A 13,256-nucleotide genomic window follows, 5' to 3' on the forward strand; every position below is an offset into this window, starting at 1 on the left:
TCTTAGCCTGTCTTATCAATGTCTTACATTTAACTTGCCAATGTTTATGCTTTATCCTATTTTCTTCTGTTGGATCCTTCTTCCAATTTTTGAATGAAGATCTTTTGGCTAAAATAGCTTCTTTCACCTCCCCTTTTAACCATGCCGGTAATCGTTTTGCCTTCTTTCCACCTTTCTTAATGTGTTTTCGTTTTGCCTTCTTTCCACATTTCTTAACTACAAAAACATTTTGTAGCTGAAAAAAATTGTTTAAGCAGCACTTGGAAAAAGTTTAGTCAATCGTTTTAAGCTTAATGATGAAACTATTATAATTTTAAGCAGTGCTTGGAAAAAGTTTAGTTCATTGCTTAAGATTTAACTTGACTAGGTTTATATTTAAATGATTATCGGAGTCTAAAAGAGGGGTTAGCCACTATTTTTGTTTCACAAGGCTGGTTTCGTTTAAACTATTAAGACACAGTAATTTGTTTTCTGTGGCTCCTGCTATGGGTAGTAAGACTAGGAAAAGTATGAAATATGCTGTTGATGAGAGTTGGCCAATTACAATAAATGGGTCTTCTACTGGTTGTCCTCCAATTCATGTTAGGATCAGTGTGTTTGCCACGATTAGTCAAAATATAATTTGTATAATAGGTCAAAATGTTATATTATGGGCCTCATTTTCTAAAGTATCGCAGGCCTGCCATACTTTAGAAGATGAGGGGCGGGGGGCCGAAATGGGGGGTGGGCCTGCGCTAGCCAGCAGCGATTGCACCGTCGCGGTGCGATCGCTGCCAGTTTCGCACCCAATAGCGCCACCATAGGAGGTGCAGCTATTGGGAGTGAAATAGGCAGCGAAAAGGCACTTACCTTTTCGCTGTGCGCGCCGTCATCGCGGAGTCGGCCCCGGTGATGCCCCGACTCCTCCTCTTCCGGGGCCGACTCCGCCCCCATTTTGGTATCACACGCGAAAAGGGACATTTCGCGTGCGAAACGTCCCTTACCGCGTGTGATACGTTTGGAAAATAAGGCCCATAGTTTGTTGTTTTGAGGTGTGTAAAGTTGGTATAAGTAGGAGGATTATAATGAAGAACAGAAGGGCTAGTACACCCCCTAATTTATTTGGGATCAATTGTTGGATGCCGTAGGCAAATAGGAAATATCATTCTGGTTTAATATGTGGTGGAGTAGCAAGTGGGTTTGCTGGAGTGAAGTTTTCTGGGTCACCAAGTAGGTTTGGTGAGAATAGTGCTACTAGTGTTTAAGATAGAGAGCATAATAATAAATCCGAGAGTGTCTTTATAAGTGAAGTATGGGTGGAATGTGATTTTGTCAGTATCAGAATTTAATCCTGTGGGTTATTTGATCCTGTTTCGTGTAAGAATAGTAGGTGGAGAATGATTATTCCTGCAATAATAAATGGTAGGAGAAAGTAGAATGCAAATAATCGTGTAAGAGTGGCTTTGTCAACTGAGAAACCACCTCAGATTCATTGGACTAGTATGTCTCCGATGTAGGGGGTGGCTGACAATCGGTTGGTAATTATGGTAGCACCTCAGAATGATATTTGTCCTCATGGTAGTACATATCCTACGAATGCAGTGGCTATTAATAGAAATAAAATCACTACTCCAATATTTCATGTCTCGTTGTATAGGTAAGACCCGTAGTAGATACCTCATCCAATGTGTAGGTGGACACTGTTGTGATCCCTCCTGTTGCTGTGCCACAGGAGGCATCTTACCTTTTTCTTTTGGAGGCCGCTCCGAAGCCAGGGCCTCACCTGTGTACTATCCAGGATTTGCTCCAGGGCCTGGGAGGCCTCGATGTTCTGGTTCCTGCCTGTGGCTTGCTTGGCTCTGCTTGGACTTCCTGGTTTGGGCCACGCCCTCTCCCTAGGGGCCGGCCCGCAGCACTCTTCCTCAGTTATAGGGCTAGTGAGGGGCGGTCCATGTGTACTACTCCCAGGGAGTTGCCCGCATACAGCAGTATAAAAGAACCTTCAATCCAGATCCTCTTTGCCTTGCAACGGGGTTCCTAGCGCCGTGCCCCGGAGTGTGCAATTGCGTTAGTAACGCCGTCTCTGCCTGAGACTTGTTTCACTCCGTGCCAAAGTCTTGCTTCTGTCTAGCTTGCTTGCAGTAACCTGTTCTGCTTCAGTTCCAGTTTGTTTTCAGGTTCCTGTAGCCAGTCCTGCTTCAGCTCCTGTCTGGCTCCAGCAGCCAGCCCTGCTTCAGCTCCTGTCTGGTTCCAGTAGCCAGTCCTGCTTCAGCTTCTGCCTGGTTCAAGTTCCGAGTCTTGCCACAGTTCCTGCCTGGTTCCAGTTCCGAGTCTTGCCACAGTTCCTGTCTGGTACCAGCTCCAGCCCGCTTCAGTTCCTGCCTGAGTTTGGATCCCTGCCTGCCTGCTCCAGTTCCAGCTTCCGTGATCTCCTAAGTCCCAGCGGCCGGGCTCCTACGGGCTCCTCCCGGGGGAGTACCGGCTTCCAGGGTGAATCACCTAAGTCCCAGCGGCTGGGCTCCTACGAGCTTCTCCCGGGGGAGTACCGGCTTCCAGGGTGAAGCTCACCTCCAGCTCCTGCCTGGTATCCGCCTCCCGACCTGTCAATCATTAGAGACTATAGTACACCTCTCCCCAGTCTCTCACAGGTCGGCCCAAGGGTCCACTAAACAGCTCATTCACAACAGACGTCACAAGAGATGTCAATTATGGTTTATATGCCAATAGAGATGCTCTGTTGGCATATAAACCATAATTGACATCTCGACAGAAGTGTGCTACTGATGAGAATGTGGATGAGGTTTCAGCTATATAGTGTATAGCTAAGAATAGGCCAGTTATGAGCTGGAAAATTAGGCAGATGCCAAGTAGTGAGCCGTAGTTTCACATGAATGCGATATTTGATGGGAATGGAAGATGGATGAAGGAGTTGTCGATCATTTTTATTATTGGAGTGTTTTTCAAATATTTAGTGTCATTTGTTTCTGTGATTGTATAACAACAATGGTTTTTCAGATCGGTTGTCTTGGTTAGAATCCAGGTAGGAATTATGGCATATGTGGTTTCTGTTTCAATAATAAAATTGACACCAGGATTAGTTGTGGTTGCATCAAATCCATCTCCATTTTTTGCTGTGTTTTGGTTAGTTGTAGCATCTGGGGTTGGGTGCTGAATTTTAGTTGAGTTGGGATTATCATTTTTGTCTTTGGTTTTATTCTTAGTGTATGTAGGTAGAATGCTAGTTGTTTTTTCATATTCAGCATCATTGGCTGCAGAGCCTTATCCTGAGGTATGAGGTAGTTGGTCTGTTTTGTTTTGCTTAAGCTGACAGTAATATGTGGGATGTCCACTTTTTTTATCCATTGCACCACTAACTCTCTGCCTCTGGTGCTCCCATTCCTTCACCCTAGCCAACAGCCTCTCCTTCTAATAACTGACTTTTGGACTAGAGGGTGATGCTAGGTCATATAGCATGGCTAATGTTTAATGATATTTCTGGCTGAGAAATTAAAGCCTCTTTTCCAGTTACAGTTGCAAAGAGTTCACGAGCAGCAACACCTCTAGTTTCAGTCACACTTCCTGTCAGAAACACTCTTAACTTCTTGTCCAGGAAATTGACTAGGAGAATGACCTTGCCCAGGCTGACTCTTATGGATTTGAGATCCTCCATGGCATTCTGAGGGAAGATTGAGAGCAGAAGATTTTGCTGGTGGCTGAAGAGGATCGACGAGTACTGCTTGCTAGGTAATATTGGGACTTAAAAGTTTGGAGAGAAGTGAAATTGTGGGCTATATCAATCTTTAGTGTGTGTGCCTTGATTAAAAGCTAGAACAGGTAAGTGATTTCTTTTAGTATATGTGTATTTAGGCTTTGAATGAAAATAAAAAGCAGGCTAGGAATAGTAAGGGGTTTATTTAATGTGTTTGTGAGCTATTGTAAGTTAGTATTCTTTGTAAATATTAGAAATTTGAGTTTAGAAATGTCATTTACTTGATCTAAAAAGGTGAGAATTCTGGTTCCTGGGCAATTAGTCACTAGGTTTGGCCCCATCCTCCCCACCCCACCCCAACTTCTACCCACCCTAGGCTCTTTTTCTAATAAATAGATACCCTTTCTCCCCAATTAAAAGTAAAATCTTCTAATTAGGAGTCAATGAGTTTGAATATCATACAATTAACCCAGACTTTAGTGATTGACTAAATTTAGTCTTATTGCTGTTCATTCATAAACTATCATAAGTCACCTAGTTATCAATTTAAAAATCTTAGACTTTAAAAGAATTTAAAATCCCTTAAATTGAGAGGCATACATGCTCCATAATCAGTTTTTAAAACTATAACAACTTAATATAATTAAGATGCAGACAGAAGTCTGGCAGTAAGTTGGGGGCTATCCAGTGTTTTGCACCGAGTGCCACATGTATGACTTTCTACCTGTTGGTGAGGTGTTGTATATGTGCACCTGGTGCAAAACGCTCCTGGCTCTCAGAGAATGAGTCCAATTTCTGGAAGCCAGAATGGCAGATCTGCAGGAGCTGAGGCAGACAGAGAGGTATATAGAGGAGACCTTCGGGGACATACAGTAGTAGAGCGGTCCCATCAAGCAGCACTTTTGTTGCTTTGGAGAAGCAAGGTCACATAATAGGAGACCATCAACTTGGTGTGGCAGGAAGTGATCTTATAACTAGGACCTGTCCTCCAGGTTATGCCTTATCCTCTCGCACTGAGGATGTGTCTTCAGGTCCATGTGCCCAGGAGGGAAGGGTTAGGATGGCCATTACAGTGGGTGATTTGATCATTAGAAATGTAGATAGCTGGGTAGCTGGTGGGCATGAGGATCATTTGGTAATTTGCCTACCTGATACAAAGGTAGCAGACTTCACATGCCACCTGGACAAGATTTTAAAGAGTGCTGGGGAGGAGCCAACTGTCATTGCAGATGTGAGTACCGATGACATAGGAAGATGCAGGAGGTAGGTTTAGAAGGCTAAATTTAGGGTCTTAGGTAGGAAACTGAAATTCAGAACCTCCAGGTTTGCATTCTGAGAAATGCTCCCTGTTCCATACGTAGGATCCCAGAGGTAGGTTGACCTCCAGAGTTTCAATACATGGATAAGATGAAGATGTAGGGAAGAGGGTTTTAGATTTCTTAGGAACTAGGAAAAATTCTGGGGAAGGGGAGCCTATTCTAACGATATGGGTTCCACCTTAACCAGAATGGAACCAGGTTACTGGCAATAACTTTTAAAAAGAAATAGAGCAGCTTTTCAACTAGGTGTTACGTCCGACGGCTTTGTCCTTTATGCCTCACCTCAATTCTCGCTTTCTCCACTAGCCTCGGGAAGATGGCGACCGTCTCGTCTGCAAGCCGCACTCCCCGGCATCCCCGGAACGGCTATGGCAAGGCATTCCGCCATGTTACACCTGAGGGCCTCCTAGGGTGCGCACGCGCGTGCTACCCATGTCTTTATTCCAGCTATGGCGTGAACCTTCTGTTGCTGAGTTAGCAAGGATTGGATTCGTCCGGTCTGAGCTACTCTGCCGCTTCCTGCTGCCGCTGGAAGCTCTCTCTACCCTCCGGGGTTCTACTAACTTGGGTACCCGCTCCTCGGGGGCCCTATGCTTATTTCCAGGTGCCTATCCAGAGAACCAGGTACTCGCTCCTCGAGTTTCCCTGGAGTGGAGGGCCAGGCATGGCAGGATGTGAGTTGGGTCGGTTGAGGTCACCCGCGGCCGATGGTCATAATGCCATGTAACTCCTTACTGAATCTGGTATCAGGGCCTTATACAACACACACATATATACAAATGGAGCTTCATAGACAAGGCTGAGGCCAAACTTCAAACAGGAGGTGTGAGGAAAGGTAAGAGTTTAGTGGGCCCTCTTTCCAAGTCAGTCCTGAGCTGCACAATCACACATTACATTTATCCCATGGAAACATGCATAAAGTGTTAGGCAGTATGGCCTATGCCATTTCCTCTATTGGCAGCTTATCTGTCATGCCTCAGATGGTCTCAAACAGCCACAGCAAGACACCAAGAAACAGTTAAGTGAAATGTTCCTAAATGGATTCTTACTGAATCCCACTCTCAACCGAGTGCTCAAATTAATAGGGAGGTTATATGTTAACTTTGTTAAGCACAAAGACATGCAACTCAGTGTTCAGAATCATAACCCAATATCACTCATAGAATTTTAGATGTTTCTACTGAATATTTGCTTGGCTCTGGGATAGTAAATCAGCACTTATTAATGCAACATGATGCACGGATTTTCAGTAATTACAAAGCATCCATGGGTTTGTTACTCTTCTGCCTAGGAAAACTGGGAGTTTTTTTTTTTCCTAGGAAAACTCTGGCCCACATTGGTCTTTGGTCCAACAAGTTAAAGGATGTCTTTCCTCCCAGTCATGCCAAGCGCACAGGGGTTTGGTTCTTCCAGAATCTACTTAAACAAACGACCACACTCTACATGAAGCCTGTTACTCCTAGTGAGTGATCCATATCCTACTTTTATTGTTTCCTAAAGACATTGAAAATGCACTATCCTGATAATTGATTCCTGATTGCTCAATTGTATAACTGACAAAGTAAAGTTTGAGATTGCTCACTATTCACTAACTGTCTCATTTCTTGCAGCTGACTAACTTCTACCATCAAATGGCCCATTTCTTGCCATTATATTGGATGGTCATGAGGGTCTGGTGCTTTGTACACCATTAACAATCTGCAATTTTCTTTCTAAAATACAGAGCTCCATCTGGTAACAATCGACCACATTGCTTTGCCGTACCTGACAACATGCCAGATATATTATACAACATACAGCACACAATAGATAGCATATAGCTTATTATTACAAGTAGACATATATTAAAAGCAATTTTAATTAGCATCACCCAAATGTGATAATATGTAATGCACTTAGTGTTATGAACTGAGGTAGCTGTGAAACCTTTAGCCGAGGTGAGGGTTGACACCGCCCACAGGGAGGAGCCCCGTGGGCCTCACCATAATCAGGCTTGGTCTGGTACACAGCACAACCTAGTGGAGAGTCTTTATTATGAAGAGAAACACAGTTATGTGCAGGTAGAGAATACCACAATAAGACTGTAGCAGATGATATTTGGTTGTCTCTGTAGTGCAGGTGTGCCAGGAATTCCCACAGGTGATGGAAGGTCCTCGGGGTGCAGCTCCGGTAGTGGCCCGCAGAGCGAGGTACGCCAAGGAGGCCGCATTGGAAGACGAGGAGGTGTAGCCTGAGGAAGCTGCAGTGAGATGAGGCAGGATTAGCTGTGTAGAGTGAAGAGATGCTTGGTTGTAGAGAAGCGGTAGTGGCTCGACGAGCAGGGTACATCGTCATAGGATTCAGTAAGCGAAGTAGAAGCAGAGAAGAGGTACTCACATAGGAATCCAGTAACTCCAAGAAGATGGAAAGGCAGGAGATGCAGGCAGGAAGGCCCTCCGAGGAGTGGATAGCCGGTGAGCCCCTGAGAAGCGGGTCCTCAGCATCTAAACCCACGAGACAGGATTCAAGGAGCGGAATTAGGTAGGCAGGTAGACCTTGCTAACTCGTCTTAGCCAAGGGCTGAGTGGTTTAAGTACTGCAGGTAGCTGACATCATCAGGCGGGGATGCCCCTGAGGTTCCCACCATGATGTGTACTTAGGAGGCCCTTGCGCGTGCATGCCCTAGGTAATCCCTGCTGGGAAATGGTGGTCTGCCGTGCCCATGGTGTTTGGAAGATGCTGCGGAGGTCAGCGTTCACTAGCGGAGGCTGCAATTTGTCCCAACGAGGCAGATAAAGGAGAAAGAGTGATAAGCAACAAGGTTCGCAGTCTTCTGCGACCGAGGGGTGCAACAGTACACCCCTTCTTAGGGCCCCTCCCAGGGGGTTTCGGCGTTCTAGGATGAGCCATGTGGAAGTCCTTGATGAGATCTTTGTCTAGGATGTTACTAGAAGGCTCCCTGCTGTTTTCCTCCGGGCCAAATCCTTCCCAAGAGATAAGGAATTCCCAGTTTTTACCACGTTTTCTTATATCGAGAATGTCCTCCACCTGGTATGTGATATCTTCCTCAGCAGAGAGGGGCTGTGGGTCAGTTGTCTTTTTAGAAAACTCCAACAAAACAAGCGGTTTCAGTAGGGATATATGAAAAGCATTATGAATCCGGAGTGAGGGTGGCAATTTCAGGCTGTATGTTATTGTTCCAAGGCAACGAAGAACAGTGATGGGACCGATTAAAACATGGTGCAAATCGTGCAGAAGGTAATTTAAGGTGTATTAAGTGGGTGCTGAGCCATACTTTATCTCCGGGTTGGAGTTGAGGAGCAGCCCTATGATGGGCGTCGTAGAATCTCTTGGCTTCCTGATAGCTTTCAGCAACAGCCCTTTAGTTTGTTCCCACAGATGGTGTAATTCCTGAGCTGAAACTTGAGTTGCTGGTGAGGAGACTGATAAGGGAATCGGTAATGGAGGCAATGGTTGGCGTCCGTAGACCACCTGAAACGGAGATGACCCAGTAGAGGCTGAAGGATGAGAACTGAGTGCAAATTCAGCCCATGGAGTAGTTCGGCCCAATCGTTCTACCTGGTGTTCACATATGAGCGCAGGAACTGTTTGAGGGTACGGTTCATCCTCTCCATTTGTCCATTTGCTTGCGGGTGGTAAGCAGAGGTTAAGTCTAATGAAATCCCAAAATTTTTGCAGTGACCTCCAAAATTTAGCGGTGAATTGAACTCCCCTTAGGCATACCATGCAGACAGAATATGTGACGAATAAATAACTTTGCTAGTTCAGGAGCTGTTGGCAGGCTAGGCAGTGCCACGAAGTGTGCCATTTTACTAAACCGGTCTATGGTGACCCATTTGGTGTTGTTGCCATTGGACATGGGAAGGTCAACCACAAAGTCTGTGGCTATGTGCGTCCATGGTTTACTGGGTGGAGGTAATGGTTGGAGAAGTCCCCAAGGATGACGAACTGGAGGTTGCTGTTGGGCACAAGTCTCACAGGATGCCACATAGGCCTTTACCTCTTTCTTCACTGATGGCCACCAATAGTATCTCTCAACGGTGGTTAAGGTCCAAGATTGGCCAGGGTGGCCTGCGAGCAAGGAATCGTGAGCCCATCTGAGAATCTTTCTCCTAAGGTTACGGGGGACCACCGACTTCCCGGTAGGAACCACGTGAGTGGTGGATAACAACACTTTGGCAGGGTCAATTATATGACGCGGTGCGTCGGATGTATCTTCAGTGGAGAAAGAGTGGGAAAGTATATCTGCTCTTGTATTCTTGTCTCCTGGTCTGTACTTTAACAAAAAATCAAAGCAATTAAAAAATAGAGTCCATCGGGCCTGCCTATGGTTTAGGTGTTGTGCATGGCAGAGGTATTCCAAATTCGTATGGTCTGTGTAGACGGTTATTTGGTGTTGTACACTCTCGAGCCAGGGTCGCCACTCTTCAAAAGCTAGCTTGATGGCAAATAACTCTTTAGCCCCAATTCCATAATTCCTCTCAGCCGGGGAAAAATGACGAGAAAAAAAGAGCATGGACACAAAGTATGGGTGTCGTTATGTTGGCTTAACACAACTCCTACTCCAACATCAGAGGCATCCACCTCTACAATGAATGGCCATTGAGGATCCGGGTGGCGAAGGCATGGCTTTTGAAGAAAGGCTTTTTTAAAATTTTAAAATGGTGCGGTTAAGGAAGAGTAATGCTTGATGAAAGAACGATAGTAATTTGTGAAGCCTAATTTTGTGGGTCCATTTCAAAACCCTGGCTGGATACCACATAGCCCAGGAAGGGTATTGACTCTTGATGAAAAGAGCACTTTTCTAATTTGGTGTACAGCCAGTTCGCCCATAGTCTCTGTAGTACCTTGATGACGTCTTGTTGGTGGTCTTGAAGGTTTGGGGAAAAGACCAGTATATCTCTAGATATACTACCATGCTTCTCTATAGCAAATCTCAAAGGATGTCATTCATCATATTTTGGAATATGGCAGGGGCCAAAAGGCATGACAAGATATTCAAAATGGCCACTGCGGGTATTAAATGCCGTCTTCCACTCGTCCCCTTGTCTGATACGCACCAGATTATAAGCACCCTGAGGTCCAATTTTGTGATAATTCTAGCTCCCTGAAGCCGATCGGAAATTAGAGGTAATGGGTAACGATCCTTTACTGTTATTTCATTTAGACCTCGGTAGTCTATACATGGGCGAAGGGATCCATCTTTTTTTTCCCACAAAAAAGAAACCAGCTCCTGCCGGTGACTTGGATGGACAAATAAATCCCTTCTCTAGGTTCTCCTGGATATATGCTGACATGGCCTTGGTCTCTGTTAAGGAGAGTGGGTACACCCTACCCTTGGGTGGTTCAGTGTCAGGCTTTAAGTTGATAGTGCAGTCAAAGGACCGGTGCGGCGGCAGTACATCGGCAGCCTTCTTGGAAAAGACGTCCTAGTAGGCTGCATAGCACGGTGGTAGGCCAGGAAGGGTAGAGGTGGTTGATGCGTCTGGAGCCAGGGCAGCCCATGTACCAATGGATGTACGGCTTTGTCCAACACAAAGAACAAAAGGGTCTCAGAATGAAGAGAGCCAATACGTAGGTGGATGGGTTGTGAAGAGAGGGAAACCTCGCCTGGCAATGGTTCTCCATGTATGGAGGACAGTAACAATGGAGTAGGTGTCTGAATGGTGGGGATATGTAGGTGTTCCACTAATTGCTTAAGGATGAATTTACCTCCGGCACCTGAGTCCACCAAAGCCAGTGTTTGAAACTCCAGAGTGTCGAAATTATTGAGACGGGAAGTGTGAGTGGAGGAGATGAGGAAGTGAGGCCTAGAAAGAGTCTTCCAGCGGATTCTAGGCCAGGGAGTTTCCCGGACAAATAGGACAAGAGTGTACAGCATGACCTGGTTCGCCACAGTACATACAGAGACCATGGTTTCTACGGTAGCGTCTCTCTTTAGGCGATAGGCGACTGCGGCCTAATTGTATAAGCCCTTCTCTTCAAGGCTGGGTCTTGATGTTGTCTGGGTAACAGTCACAGGATGAGGATGAGAACTTCCAGCAGGGGGCTTCTTACTCCCTTTCTGTTCTTGGGTTTGCTCCCGTAGGCGGCGATCGATTCATCCCGCGAGATCTGTGAGAGCGTCTAAGGTCTCTGGTAGTTCCCGTGCTGCCAGTTCATCCTTAATCCTACTGTTGAGACCTTCAAGAAAAATAGTTCTTAGGCAACCCAGGTCCCAATGAAGTTCCGAAGATAGAGTCTTGAACTCAATTACATAGTCTGACAAAGACTTGGTACCTTGTTGTAGGCGAAGCAGAGCAGAACTGGCAATAGTCTTGCGGGCCGGGTCGTTGAATACTGACTGAAAGAGTGCAAGAAATTTCGTCAAATCATTGAGAATGGGATCGTTGCGCTCCCAAGTAGGTGAAGCCCAAGCCAAGGCTTTCCTGTCTAAAAGGGACAGGATATATGTATATATATATATATATATATATATATGTAGGGAAGTAGGTGGGCTGTAACGAAAAGTGCATAAGACACTGATTCAAATGAGTAGGAGCAGGCAAGGGCACAGAGATTCATGTAGGTAATCCCAGAGATGAGATGGTGTCCTTGCTTGATGAAACAGAGGCTTCCAGCCGAGAATTTAGCTGATTGAAGGCGGATGCCAAGTTCTCCAAAGTCTGTTGCTGTTCCGTGAGGCGTTGGGCCAGGCCTGGGATGGCCTGGAGGGCTGAGACCTGAGCCGGGTCCATGGAGTTAGCAATCTGTTATGAACTGAGGTAGTTGTGAACCCTTTGGCTGAGGTGAGGGTTGACACTGCCGACAGGGAGGAGCCCCATGTGCCTCACCGTAGGCAGGCTTGGTCTGGTACACAGCACACCCTAGTGGAGAGTCTTTATTATGGAGACAAACACAGTTCTGGGCAGGTAGAGAATACCACAATAAGACTGTAGCAGATGGAATCTGGCTGTCTCCGTAGTGCAGGTGTGCCAGGAATTTCCACAGGTGATGGAAGGTCCTTGGAGTGCAGTTCCGGTAGTGGCCCGAAGAGCAGGGTATGCCGAGGAGGCCGCGTTGGAAGATGAGGAGATGTAGCCTGAGGAAGCTGCAGCAAGATGAGGCAGGAACAGCTGTGTAGAGTGAAGAGATGCTTGGCTGTAGAGAAGCTGTAGTGGCCCGACGAGCAGGGTACACCGTCATAGGATTCAGCAAGCGAGGTAGAAGCAGAGAAGAGGTACTCTCATAGGAATCCAGTAACTTCCAGATGATGGGAAGGCAGGAGACGCAGGCAGGTAGGCCCTCCGAGGAGCAGATAGCCGGAATGCCTTTGAGCCCGCGAGAAGCAGGTACTCAGTGTCTAAACCCACGAGACAGGATTCAAGGATCAGAATCAGGTAGACAGGTAGACCTTGCTAACTCATCTTAGCCAAGGGCCAAGTGATTTAAGTACTGCAGGTAGCTGACATCATCGGGTGAGGACGCCCCCGAGGTTCCCTCCATGACGTGTACTTAGGAGGCCCTGTGCGCGCGCGCCCTAGGTAATCCCTGCTGGGAAATGGCGGTCGGCTGCACCCATGGTGTTTGGAAGATGCCGCGAAGGTCGGCGTTCACTAGCAGAGGCTGCAACTTGTCCCAACGAGGCAGACAGAGGAGAAAGAGAGGTAAGCAACAAGGTTCGCAGTCTTCTGCGACCGAGGGGCGCAACACTTAGTGGTGAATTTTAAATGTGTTGCTTGTGCTAAAAAGTCCATAGATGTGAATATCTGGGCCGCACACAAGCAACGCATATTTTAAAAGCAGAAAATTATGAGCATATATACACGGGCTCGAGTTAAAAAAAAAAGAGGCAGAATTAGGGTGTGTCAGAGGGCATTCCAAGATGAGCTCAACAGTTATGTGTGTAAATCTGTATTTTAAATCTGGCGGCCACAGCGCACGGAGGACTATTACCTTTTGATGAGGTATAAGTCTGCATAAATCTTTGTTAAGACATATAACAACTGGGTGAGGGGTCTGGGTCAATGGGGGGAAGTGCAGACTGAAAAACAAGAGGGGTCAGGATGACATTGAGATGGACTGGGCAAATCGGTAGGCAAATTTGTAAAACCGGGAATGTCCTTCACTCGAGCATTTTTTAAAATCTGCTTACATGCGTGTTAAAGCCGACCTACTCCTAAGGAAGATATGCAAAGTATGTTTGCTCAGGTAACTGATTAAAATTAGGAACACACATATGTGCGGAAGGTGTATTTTAAATCAAATGC

At 46.2% G+C, this 13,256-nt stretch overlaps 1 protein-coding gene across 10 annotated transcripts in view; it reads right to left on the minus strand.

The window, feature by feature from the left end:
- The window catches only part of IDUA (iduronidase alpha-L-), a 914,728-nt gene that overhangs the window by 157,113 nt on the left and 744,359 nt on the right, over nt 1-13,256 (minus strand). The gene's annotated exons all lie outside the window — the stretch shown is intronic.

The sequence above is a fragment of the Rhinatrema bivittatum genome, chromosome 1 (genome assembly GCF_901001135.1).
Source record: "Rhinatrema bivittatum chromosome 1, aRhiBiv1.1, whole genome shotgun sequence".
In the NCBI taxonomy this organism is placed as follows: Eukaryota; Metazoa; Chordata; class Amphibia; order Gymnophiona; family Rhinatrematidae; genus Rhinatrema; species Rhinatrema bivittatum.